The sequence below is a fragment of the Pezoporus flaviventris genome, unplaced genomic scaffold (genome assembly GCF_033815535.1).
Source record: "Pezoporus flaviventris isolate CSIRO_AGI_PZ_B2104156 unplaced genomic scaffold, CSIRO_AGI_Pfla_v1 ptg000041l, whole genome shotgun sequence".
Taxonomy (NCBI): Eukaryota; Metazoa; Chordata; class Aves; order Psittaciformes; family Psittacidae; genus Pezoporus; species Pezoporus flaviventris.
The window spans coordinates 10088147-10100194 of NW_026892589.1; the positions used below are offsets into that span (position 1 = coordinate 10088147).

Consider the following 12048-nt stretch of genomic DNA (forward strand, 5'->3'; position numbering starts at 1 on the left):
GAGTTGATTATTATCTAAATACACTAATGAGAGGTAGCTTGTATGTTTAAGAGTGCTTCCCTCAGCATGGCTAATGTCAAGTTTTAAATGATCTGCCTTTGTCATGAATGTACTAGATGAAAAAAAATTCCAGTACCTCTTATACATGCCAATTGAATAGAAAGGCTGTGGATTAAAATGGAGACACAGAATAGCTTTCCTATGAAAGTAATAATCAAAAAGTAAGATAGAGTTTGAGAAGAAAGATTAGAAGCATTAATTTTCTTTTTAAATTTTAAAACCATTCTGAAGGTTTTATTATGGTGTGGGATTTGTGTGGGTTTTCTGTTTGTTTTGGGGTTTTTTGCTTTTGTTTTCTTCCTTTTATAGTGATGCAATGTAAAAACCTAAATCTCCCTTCAGATTGACCTGAGAGAATTGGTTTTGGGTTTTGATTAGTTTAGCTGGGCAGCTGAAAAATCAGTTATTCAGTCTATAAATTAGCCCCACTGAATAAAATGTAGTGACCAGCAGATGTTCCAAATGCAACTTAAATTGGGTAATGCCTTTGTGCTGGTTTTCTGCTTGCAGACAAATCCTACCATCTGTCTTGCTCTGTCTAGTAGATACTGCTCTTTGTTCTGTAGACATTCAATTAGAGAACCTTTTCTTTTAATCTGTTATTTACAAGCAGTGATGTGAAACATCTGTCAATTATACAGTTGTAGAATCCACTTGGTGCAGACTTAATAGGTTTGCTTGCAGTAGGATTTGCTCTTAAATACACACAAACATGGATGCTAAAAATAAACTATTTCAAATGTACATATGGATTCACATGTGCAAGTATGTGACACTCATGAGGACAACTGTTGTGTATGATCGGAGAACCAGCCTCTAAGTGGTTGCTATGACAGGGGCTTCAGTTTGTGCTCTTTGTAAGTGGAAGACCTGTTTGGCAGAAAGTGTATCTGTAATTTGATTTAAATGTAGGATTATTGTTTCTGAGGTTTCTATTGTGTGTTTTTCACCAGTGCTTCTGAAATCTTTTGTTCAAAGCTTCTCAGTGGGACTAGAATGCAAAACTATTCATGTCCAAGTAGCAGGGATTTTTAAGTATCCAAGATAATTGCAGGGTAGGGGAAAATAATCTTGAGCTCTCAGTGCTTCTTGTACAGCTCCCCTGCAGTCTTTATTGCTGCTGAATTTCAAATATCCTCCACATTTTCCAGGAGGAACTTTACTGCAATTAAATAGCCAGAGTTTTTGGCTCCATGTGTCATGGCATCCTCCTCAGGGGATTCCGACTGTGACACCCAAGTATAACATTCCAATTTCTAGTCAGGCTTCAAGAAAACAAGGTATTTAGCTGAGGCAGATATTAATATGACCTTTAGAATCTTCAAGGAGATGTGAAACTGGCTCAAAATTGACAGAATGAACTCCCAGGAAGTGCCAAAGAAAACACTGGAGACCATCAGGTGCAAAAAGACAAAAAAAGTCTTGCTTATCTTTCTATTTTTAGGTGTTTACAGAGTGTCAAATGCTGTAGCATCTCTATCAGTATCACCTTATCTATAAACCACTTTCAAATAGGTATGAGAAGGAAGAGAAAGAAAGTGATTTGAAAAGGTGTAATCAGTTTCCAAATAAGACTTTGGAGATCTGTATAACCGAAGAACTTTCCCTAGATTTATTTGGATGAATACTGGGTAAGTTCAGGAGTTCCCACCCTTTGCAGTTTGTCTGCATAGGGAAAAAAGTTGTTATGGGGCTATAAAATGATAATTTCACTGCTCTTACCTTTTCTGTCTCTTACGCTGTAGAGAGAGTTGAGAGAATAGCACATTGCTTTAATATTCTTTGTGCTCTTGTGCTGGAAATAAAGGTAAAGTAATATGCCATGTATATTTCTAAAGGGCAAAATACTTAATTACAAAATCACCTGTCAAATTGCAAGCTAGCATTGTTTTTAAAGAAATAATAGTATTTCACAGCTCTGTTAGAACAGTAAGTCAGACTTTCAAAGGTATTTTAAGTCTAGAAAGATTTTTATGAGCCAGGAAAAAGTAGATTGTTGTTGCCAGTGTAGAGGAGCTGAGTGATCTCACCTGAAAGACAAGATGACCATTCAGTGGGTGGCTAGAGAATGGTGAGTAGAGAGAGCATGATTTTGCAGCTGAGAGGAACAAAAGAGGAATAAGAAGAGAGGAGCTGCTTAGCAGCAAGTTTTTAGATCATCTCTTCTGCTCAGTCATGATCTGGGAGTGGATTATCATGGATACTCCTGGGGATGATGATGCAACTGAGGTATAGCTAGCTGCACACACTGCTGCTTTTGTTAGCTCTGCAAAACTTCCTTTAGGAAAAATTATGTATTCATTTTTCCTCTCTGGCATACATAGAGGCAGACAAAATGCCATGCCTGATGCTATTAGAGATAGCTGAGCATCTTTAAGCATGCTACAGGCCTTTTAGAAGTTTGGTGTCATTCAGTGGTTGGAATAAGACTCCCGAAAACCTGCCTGTTTAGTTACACTGATGTTTGCATGCCTTTTTTTCAGAGAAATTCTTCTCTGAGACACCTTAGCTTCCTGTTTAGATGGCAAGATGAAAAGGATCAGGAATGTGTCAGGGTTATGGATGTACAAAGAAAGAAAACTTCATGTGAAGGATAAAGACCTTGTGATTCAAAAGCTAATAAGTATATGTCAAGAAGGTTCTTGTTCATCTCTGTTAATGAGTATAACAGTTGGTTTGGAGGGAAAGCTGGTGAGATTTGGACTGCATGTATTATTTTAGAGCAGCATTATAGGACAGGAATTAAACCTTTGTTGCCTGGAACTTTAAAGAAGGTTGATGTATAGATTCAGGGCAGCATGTATTCCTGTGTTCACAGTGTGTCTATACCAGAGATCACAGTGAAGAGTAGAAATACCCAAGAAGCAGCCATATATTCTTGTATCTGTGCTTGTGCATATATGTGTATATAACTTACATATATTCTATAGCGTCCTCCAGTTCCAGACTTTTCAGGTACAGATCATAGAATCATAGAATAGTTAAGGTTGGAAAGAACCTTAAGGTCATCTAGTTCCAACACCGCTGCCATGGGCAGAGATTGATATCTTCACTTCTTTCTGAAAACACACTTAAATATTTAGAAGTTGCGCTTTCTTTTAAGAATCCAAAATTTTTATATGTTTAGTGAAATATTACTAGTTTTATTGACATTTCCAGAAATTTACTGCATGTACCATCACTGTGGTGTTATTTAAATAAGACTTATAAAAAATGAATCTTTTTCTCTTGTTAACGAATGTAGCAATAGACGATCAATACTGTGATTGTTGGTCGTACAAATTCAGTGTTGGGGATAGAGACTGTAGCAAGATGTAGAGGCACAATATGGATTTACAAATTTACAATTCATTTTAAAGGAACGTACTCTGGGGGAAGAGAATGATCAGCCAGCAGCCACAAACACTTTTGTGCTGCAGTTCGCATTCCACTGGAATTGGATTAGCATCTATAGCCGTGGCTTGTCTCATGAAAGACCGGCAACAGAAACTGGCCTGTTACTTTTGCTGAGTCAGGTGTTAATTTAATGCTTAGAATTTTTTTCCTCCCATAGATAATGGCTGGGTATCCTTCCAGAAAATGAAGGGGGGGTTAGGCGAATATTTGAGGCAGAATCTGGTTGACTTCTGATTGTATATTTAAGCAGTATAAGGCTATGCTGTACTGCACAGTCATGTATTTCTGTCCCTCTTGTGAGGAATTTGACAGTTGATGTCAGGCTACTGGCACACTCTGCACTTGCCCACTACCCCACCTTACTTTCCTTTTGTTGGTTCCTGAGCATAATTACACTAGAAAGGGTATTTAAGTCAAGATACTCTTGGCAAGAATTTCAGCTTTCTTTTTTGTGGGTTTTGTTCTTTAAATATTTGAAATCATAATGCCTTTCTTTCTCCACAGTTAGAGGCATAGGAGGGGAGAGAGGACACAACTATTGCCATTGAAAGTCTGAGAAATCTTTCAGTATGTTAGAAACTGAAGCCCTTGGCTCTTAGCCATTTGACCATAGGGGTTCCTTGAGCCATAGTGGACAGCACCTGGGCTAGTACTATATTCACTGAAGAGAGATTCTGTCTTTTAATGGTTCATTAAATAAATGCATCAAAACTCCAGAAAAGGCAAAGAGATGGAGTGTGTCAAGATGGCCCAGTGAGTCAGAGACAAAAGCTCACTACTGTAAGCAATGGCACACTCGAGGGAGTGATGCATCTTATGGTGTCTAGTACTTTTTACTCCTTGCATCACATGCAGCTGATAGTTTTGGGGCAGCCCCCTGTGTGATTATTGATGCTTTGCATCTGGCGTGTCAGAAGAATTTTCTTTCCTGCTCCTTCCCTGTTCCCCACTAGTTAATGTAACTGTGGGTTGATTGTTGTTTTTTTTTTTTCCTGTTTTTCTTAACTTTGTGGTGCCCATCACTGCTTTGCTCTTTCATGTTCAGGCTGACATCGGCTCTTGTGTGAAACAATGCCTTTTATCTTAATAATTTTCTCTAATTATTACTTTGCTGCCTTTTCAGGTAGGAACTTGCCTTTGTTATATGCTCTTTCTCTGATCATTTTTGTATCACTTGGTACTGTAAAGGGGTGTGTGTTCCTCTGCAGCCCTTTTATTTAAATTATTTCTTTATCTGTCTGTCAGTGGGAATAATAAAATGACTTCAGGATTGTTCATCTCTCTCCAGTGATGAGGTGTAGTCTGTTCTGACATCAATGATTAATTTACAAAAGTTTCTTTAAACTTCATTAAAATGGGATATTCATAGAAAATATTGTGTCATCAGGCTATAGCGCTGTTGTGAAAAGGACCTTATCTGACTGATAATCAGGCCCATTCACCAACTGGATTGATACAGCAACTGGGAGTACAATCTGCATCCACTAAGCATGTATCAGGGATGAGCACTTACAAACCCATCAAGTCAAATAACAGTTAAAGTATGAAAAATGCTGGATGAATATGTGACCTGCAATGATCCTTGAAGTCATGCCTGTAAGATTATGCATACAAAGATCAGATGCCTGCTCTCACTGCAGACATGGAAGTCCTTTGATGTCATGATTCAACTTTCAGACTTATCATTTATGGTAGATCACAAGGCGCTGCTGACAGGCAGGCTTGTGGAATGGATGGATTCATTTGGGGTTTACTTTATTACCCTGCTTTTGAAGATTCTGATAGTGGCTCATGTTAAGACTGAGAACACCTTTCTGTGGTGCCGGTTGCTTTGGTGGAACAAGAGCTCCCTTTCTAGAAGACCACTTCTGAATGTTTGTAACTTCTATATTTTTCTGTAAAATTAAACATTTTGTTCCTGTGTGAAAGATCTTGTGTGGAGAGCCCATATTATAAAGTCATTGTGGTGTAGTAACATCTGATTGACAACATAAATACCCCTGTACTGGTCACAACAGGCGAATAGTCCAATCGTACACTTATCAGTGTGTACCTGCTCTGGGATACCGTGTTCGTGGGTACAAAGTCTTTTATCCAAATTTGCTGCCCTACTGTAGGTAAAATCAGAAGCGTGAGTCCTTGAAACCCTTGTGTGACAATTCTTTGAGTTGGTCCAAGTGGTTCACCACTCAAGATGGAGCATACTTCTTAACTGAGGATTGTTCTGCAGATGTGTTTCTTGTTTTCTGAACCAGCATTGTATTTGGAGACCCTTCTGGGATGAATTTTGTACTGCATTTCATTAGATTTTCTTCTTATCCTACTTGGGTCATGGAAACTTCATTGTGGAGTTAATGGAGAAATTGCAAGATGGATTACAAGATTGCTCAAGAGGAGCAGTCTAGCATGATTGAAGAAAAAGAGGCTAAGATATGCTTTGATGGGCAGGCTTTAACATTGCCTCTTGCAAAGGCTTCCAGGCTCTGTTTCAGTAAAGCATTAACTACTTTGTCTTTCTGCAGTGAACGTTCGCATGGAGTTTAAGCCCATTCTGTCAGAGCACTTCCTACTTTGCAGGACCCAACACTTAAAAATGCTTCCTGTTTCTGACTGTAGTAGCAATGCTTGATAGTTTTCATAGAATGGTATGCAAGTGTGTATTCCTCTTAGAAATAATGATCCAAATGATTTGCCTGTATCTCTGCAAACTTTAATTTGTTTTATTTAGCATCTACTTCACTGTCGCTCAATGTATGTTGCACTCTCGAACAGAACTGCAACTTCTTTGAAATTCTGTTGCAAGGAACAAGGAGTCACCTTTTTACAGAGGCGCTATTCTTCATGGTCTATGGCCTTGATGTTCAAGTAATCTTTCCCTTGCTTTGTAACAAGCTCCACACAGGCATACAGGACTGGAACAAGAGTTGTAATAACTTGGTGGAAGGGGGGATGTTGGCAGGTTGGGAACAGCATTGTTCTTGAGGAATGATGATTTCCTACAAGGATGAAACAGTTCCAGAGAGCATTATCAAGTGAAGCAGGTAGAGCAGTCTGAAATGCTGAGAAAGAAAGGACTTCAAAAGAAATTGGTGACTTTTTGATTTGAAGGCATTTTTAGTTGGCTACAGATAAATGTGTGACTCTTGGGTTCCAGGGTTTTGTTTTTGTTTTCCTGTTTGTGACACTTTGATTTAGCTTTATTGCTGTTCTGTTGGTACTTGTCCTTTAGTATGATGGTGTTGTTACCAGAACATGAGTTTCTTTTGGGAAACTGTTCTCTAATGGTGTGACCACACTGGGACATAAGATTAGAATTCCCGCTGCAGATAGGGTGGAGTCTTTTATTTCTGCTTGTATGGAAGATAGATGCTGATAATCCTCTTCCTAGCAAGCAGAAGAATGATGGGAAATCAGTGCTCCAGTGTGAATAGTGATAGCCTCACATCAGTCATTATTTCAGTCTTGTATTACACAGAGAATAATGTGTTCACTGAAGATTTTTACATGTCATAATGTCTTCATAAGGAAATACCTACTTGTAAGGAATGGGGACATAGTAAGTGGTGCATCCTGGCAGAGGCGATTGTCCCTCTGTTATGAACTGACTGAGATATGCCTGGGGATGGTATTCACTCTGGTATTATGGTCAGTTTTAAACAGGGGCACTAGTGGATTCAGCCACCTAACTAGGTTAAGACCAGAATGTCTTAGAATCACAGAATAGTTAGGGTTGGAAAGGACCTTAAGAGCATGTAGTTCCAACCATCCTGCCATGGTCAGGGACACCTCACATTAAACCATGTCACCCAAGACTCCATCCAACCTGACCTTGCACACTGCCAGGGATGAAGCGTTCACAACTTCCTTGGGCAACCCGTTCCAGTGCCTCACCACCCTTACGGTAAAGAAGCTCTTCCTTGTATCTAACCTAAACTTCCCCTGTTTGAGTTTAAGCCCATCAACCCTTGTCCTATCACTACAGTCCCTAATGAAAAGTCCCTTCTCAGAATCCTTGTAGGCCAAAAAGTTTTACTGGAATATGTATCCTTGTGACTTTGGATTCCAGCTCTGAAAATAGATCGCCCTACCAGACTGATATTTCGGTGGGGTTCTTTTCCTAGAGCTTGGCTAAAAAAACAATTAGAATTCCTAACAAACTTAGGAGAGTAAAAGTGTTCAGAAGATTCAAGAACAGCTGAAACTAAATAAAATTTCTGGTCAGACTGAAAAGAAGCACTTATGTCAACCCTCAAAGTACAGTAACAAATTTCATCTGTTACATTGCCCATCTGAGCTTGCAGCTGGTACGGCAGTTTGCCCAAGAAGTTGTTCCCTTCAACCTACAAGAAAAAGGCTTTTTTTCCTAGTAGCATTATGTAATTGATTGGAAGAGTATTTTATTTCTCATGAATGCTGGATGATTGGGGATTGAACAGCTTTAACAATAAAGTAACTGTTTGGGCAATGAAGTCCCAAGGATGTAGCAATATAGAACGGAGTTAGTGGTCTGGCAGATTTCTTCAATTTTCTGAGGCAATGGTCAATAACTTTGCAATAAAACTGAGCTATGAACAGTGTGTTTGTCACTGACTGAGAGCTGCTGTTACATGATACTAAAGAAATAAAGACTGAAGATTTTTAGCCAGACTGCAGTATGAAATTAATAGCCTAATGAAGAAAGCAGAATGACCTTTGGAAGGCGAATGCAGCAGGTTTACAATGCTGTGTTGAGGGATGTATCGTATGCACAAGCTTTGGTTGTGAGGGAGGAGACTGATCATGCTGCCTTTTTCTTGGATTTTTTTCATATTCACTGACCTGCAAAGAATTTGCTTCTTCCATCAATGACAAGTATTTTTAAAACAGTGTCAGTCAGGGGAAGATTTACTAAGGAGAGAGGAACGAAAACTGCCCTACTACATCATCTCTTCCCAGGTGGCCACTGATTGAAATCCTCAACAAACCGCTCACAGCAGGAGAGGTCAAACACAGATGCCATTGTAAGGGATTGAGAAATAATAGCTCCTGGCATAAGCACAACATCAAAATTAGATTTTATTGGTTTGTTTCAAGCTGTTGGGGTGCATTTCCTGAATCTGGAATGCCATAACACCACCCTGCAGTTGCACTAGATTGTCTTCACTAGACCTTGCAGTGAAGCAGCTTATTCCAGTAGAGGGTCTGCACTTTGAGGTTCCATAGTACTGCAAGGTATCGCTTGGTGTGGTCCTCTGCAAGAAGCTGCTTTTTCCTCTGCGATGTCTTAGCTTAAGATAAACTGATGTTACAGCTTGCCATGACTAGTCAATTCAAAGTTGAGTGAATCTCTGTGGATTTTAGGAATCTATCCTTATATGAACAGATTAAACTCAAAGTTTGTTTCAGTCTAATGGCATGCTTTTCTCTGTCAACCCAGAGTATGGCGTGCTCTGTGCCATACATCCACACATAGAACTAGTAAGGCGGGTTAATGTTCACCACTCTTGCACTTGGTTATCCCTCTGCCAAGCTCCCCATGTACAAAAACCTTCAGATGCAGTGGTACAGTAAAGATAAATTGCAGTTCCCAAATTTAACTCTGTTTTTTTTCTTATTTTTTTTTCTGTAACAACACTTCAGTTACCCATCTTTTATTTTGTTTGACACATTCAAGCTGAGGCATTGTGTGATTCTTGTCTTATTTGTTCAGGTGGGTTATACCTGTATTATGATGGCACAGATCTGATACAATATTTAGAGTAGATGATATGACTGAAATCTTTAAAACTCCACTTCTATGCTGGGTCTTACCCAACAACTCGCAGGAATTCTAATCTTACACAATTCTGCCTTTGTTAAAAAAAAAAACACAACATATTTTTTACCAAAATAGTCATGGTTGCAATTAAAACCGCTGATAGTTGTTTTTGTTTTCAATTTCCTATCCTTCAGAATCCTTAATAAACTTTCACGGTCAAAATCCAGATGGTACTGCAGAGCTCAGTGTAGGTTTTGAGGGTTTTTTTTTTTTGTTTGTGCTGATTATAACTCTCCCCAGATAAAAGTGTAAAATTGGTTGAATTTTTGGCCTTTGGCTGTTTAGAAAGCTGCTGTCTGCTTCCAGCAAAAGCCAGTTCATATTCCGTGCACATCCACAGCTTGATGGTAGTGGGAAGTGCAACAGCCAGCAGACCAGTTTGCTATTGCCCCAGAATCTAAAACCCAGTGGGCCCTGCTCTGGCTGGTGAGATGGTTTCCTTTTTGTAATAGGCAGTTCACCTGTGTGTTTCCACTTGTGGTGTTCTCCTATTCCAAAGAGTCATTGATTTGCAAACTCTGAGGAACATTGTCTTGTGGAGATGGAGAATACATAAGGAAGATATTTACTCCCTGAGATAATTAAGCACTAAAATAAATGATTAAAAAATTATGAGGTGAAACACTGTTAGCTTTAATATAAAAAATAATGTACTTCTCCCTGTGGAATGCAAGGGAGGGAGCTGCAATCAAAATAAGGGAAATAAAAAATTGAATACCCTGAGCTTTTTTCCCCTCTCTCTAAGTTGCCTCCTTGATGCCTCACTGTGTTTAATGGTGCTTTGCCAGGCTGTTGGGAGGAGTACAAAATGAGTGTGGAATTTATAAACGGGACATTAGATGGAGGAACGATGTTATAGGCTGGGGGGATCTGAGGAGTACAACAACAGAACAGATTTTGCCTTAGGGCTGGATATAAGAGATGTATCCCTGCAACTCTAAGTACTAGCAAAGCCATTTAGAGTTGTTAGAAATCTTTGTTGGGGGATTATCTCGAAAAAGGTCTTTAAAAACTTCATCTGCTCTCAGTGAATATCTGGGGAAAGAGTGGGAGCTGAATGTTGAGAAGGCCAAGACTAAACTGAACGATGTTCTTGTATGCAAAGAATCTCTGCAGTTTACTCTTGACTAAAAACAAGCAGAAGAGCCTTGGATGGAACTTCCTCTACATTCAGACAGGATCCATCCTGAATTTTGCACCTCTAGGGATAACAGGACTTTAGCCTTTTTTTGCTGTTGCAGTTTGCAGTCTCACATGAGGATGTGTGCTGAGGCCATTTTCCTGATTCTTTAGATGGATTTTATTTCTAATTCCAGGTGGGGCCTTAGAGTTGACAGTAGTTAAACTTTTAAAAGTAAGGTTTTCATTTTAATTGCTTATTAGGTGAGGCATTTCAGGTTTTCAAGATTGAAAGATTTGCGTAACTGTGAAACTCTTTTCTGCAGTCATTTCTTCCTGACCTCTTTTGGGCTGAGGTTTGTTCCTTCTGTCTTACAGCTGAGTGATGCCCACCCTTATCTGGGGTTTGTTATTGGTTTGTTTCTGTGGGTTTTTATTTTGTTTTTAATAGCTGCCTGCTTTTGCTTTTTCATATAGAAAGTTTTTGCTCCAGTTTTCTAGTTTATTTTTTGCACTGTGTTAGTGCCTGGAGACCTTAGCTGAGATCACAGCCTTGTTGTTGTAGGTGATGCTCTTACATAAGTAGTAAGGTAAGTCTGTTGCAGTTGCAGTTTACACAGAGGGTGAGGGGAAATAAATAGCAATACTCTTATTTGCTGGATATAGAACAGGAGCACAGGAATCCTAAAATCAACTAGGTTGGCAAAAAAAAGATCATTAAGTCCAAAAGTCTGTGGCAGAGTGAGGTTCCCTACACTAACTGCTTTGTTACGGAGGTGCCCTGCCTGACGTGTCAGTTATGGGTAGCATCAGTGGGGCTTCCCTTGTGGCAAAGGTAAATTCCCCATTTGAGTTATACAGCCCATAGGGAGGTAAGATGGTCTTTGCTGTGAGAGGTATTTTCCAGATCATTTTCAGGGAACACTTGTCATCTGCAGTTGGAGGGTTTTAGGAACTAACAATGCCTTCCCATAGGATTTGAAGATAACAAGCCTCTTCCATCCTGTTCTAGGATTTGCAGTGAATTGCAGTACCTGAACTGAAGGTTGGTGGTAGGGAATAACTGACATCAGTTTAGGCCACTGCAGTACTTAATGAACAAATAAATATTTAGGTCGGATGTCAAACAAAAAATACAGACTAGTAAAGCATTTGTGGACTAGAGCTTGGAAACTGGGTTGCCTTTGAATGCCATCTGTGATAACCCTGTCACTCTTCTGAATGAGGGCAAGGATTTGAGTTTGCTATGGAAAAAAAGGTATTTATTTCACTCCTAGGTTGTGAAGACATAAACATGAAGGTAAGATGTTCAAAAGGTCATTCTGTATTTGCATCTGTATTTTTTAAGAGTATGTCTTTACTCTTTGGGACTGACAGTTCCTAGAAAGAATGGAGATTATTCTTTAATATGATAGCCTGCCTCAGGTAATTGCTCGATGGCACAGCTAAAATAGCTATCTTGCACTAAGAGAGGCTGAGAGTCATTGAAAATGTTCTTTCAGTGTGCAGTGATGTACAGCCTACAGATAATGTAGCTGTATTAAGGAACAGTGTAGGGTTAGGCAACAACAGTGCCATGAATCCTGATATTTACAGGAGAAAAACTTTCTTTTTTAGATGAAGTGAAATGGAAGGGACTATAAATTGGACGCAAATAAAGCTCCTTTTGAAATCCT

General features: G+C 39.2%; 1 protein-coding gene across 3 annotated transcripts in view; it reads left to right on the forward strand.

Moving 5' to 3' along the window:
* Positions 1-12048, forward strand: part of LOC133275886 (transmembrane protein 132D-like) — a 275357-nt gene that overhangs the window by 74274 nt on the left and 189035 nt on the right. The window lies entirely within an intron of this gene.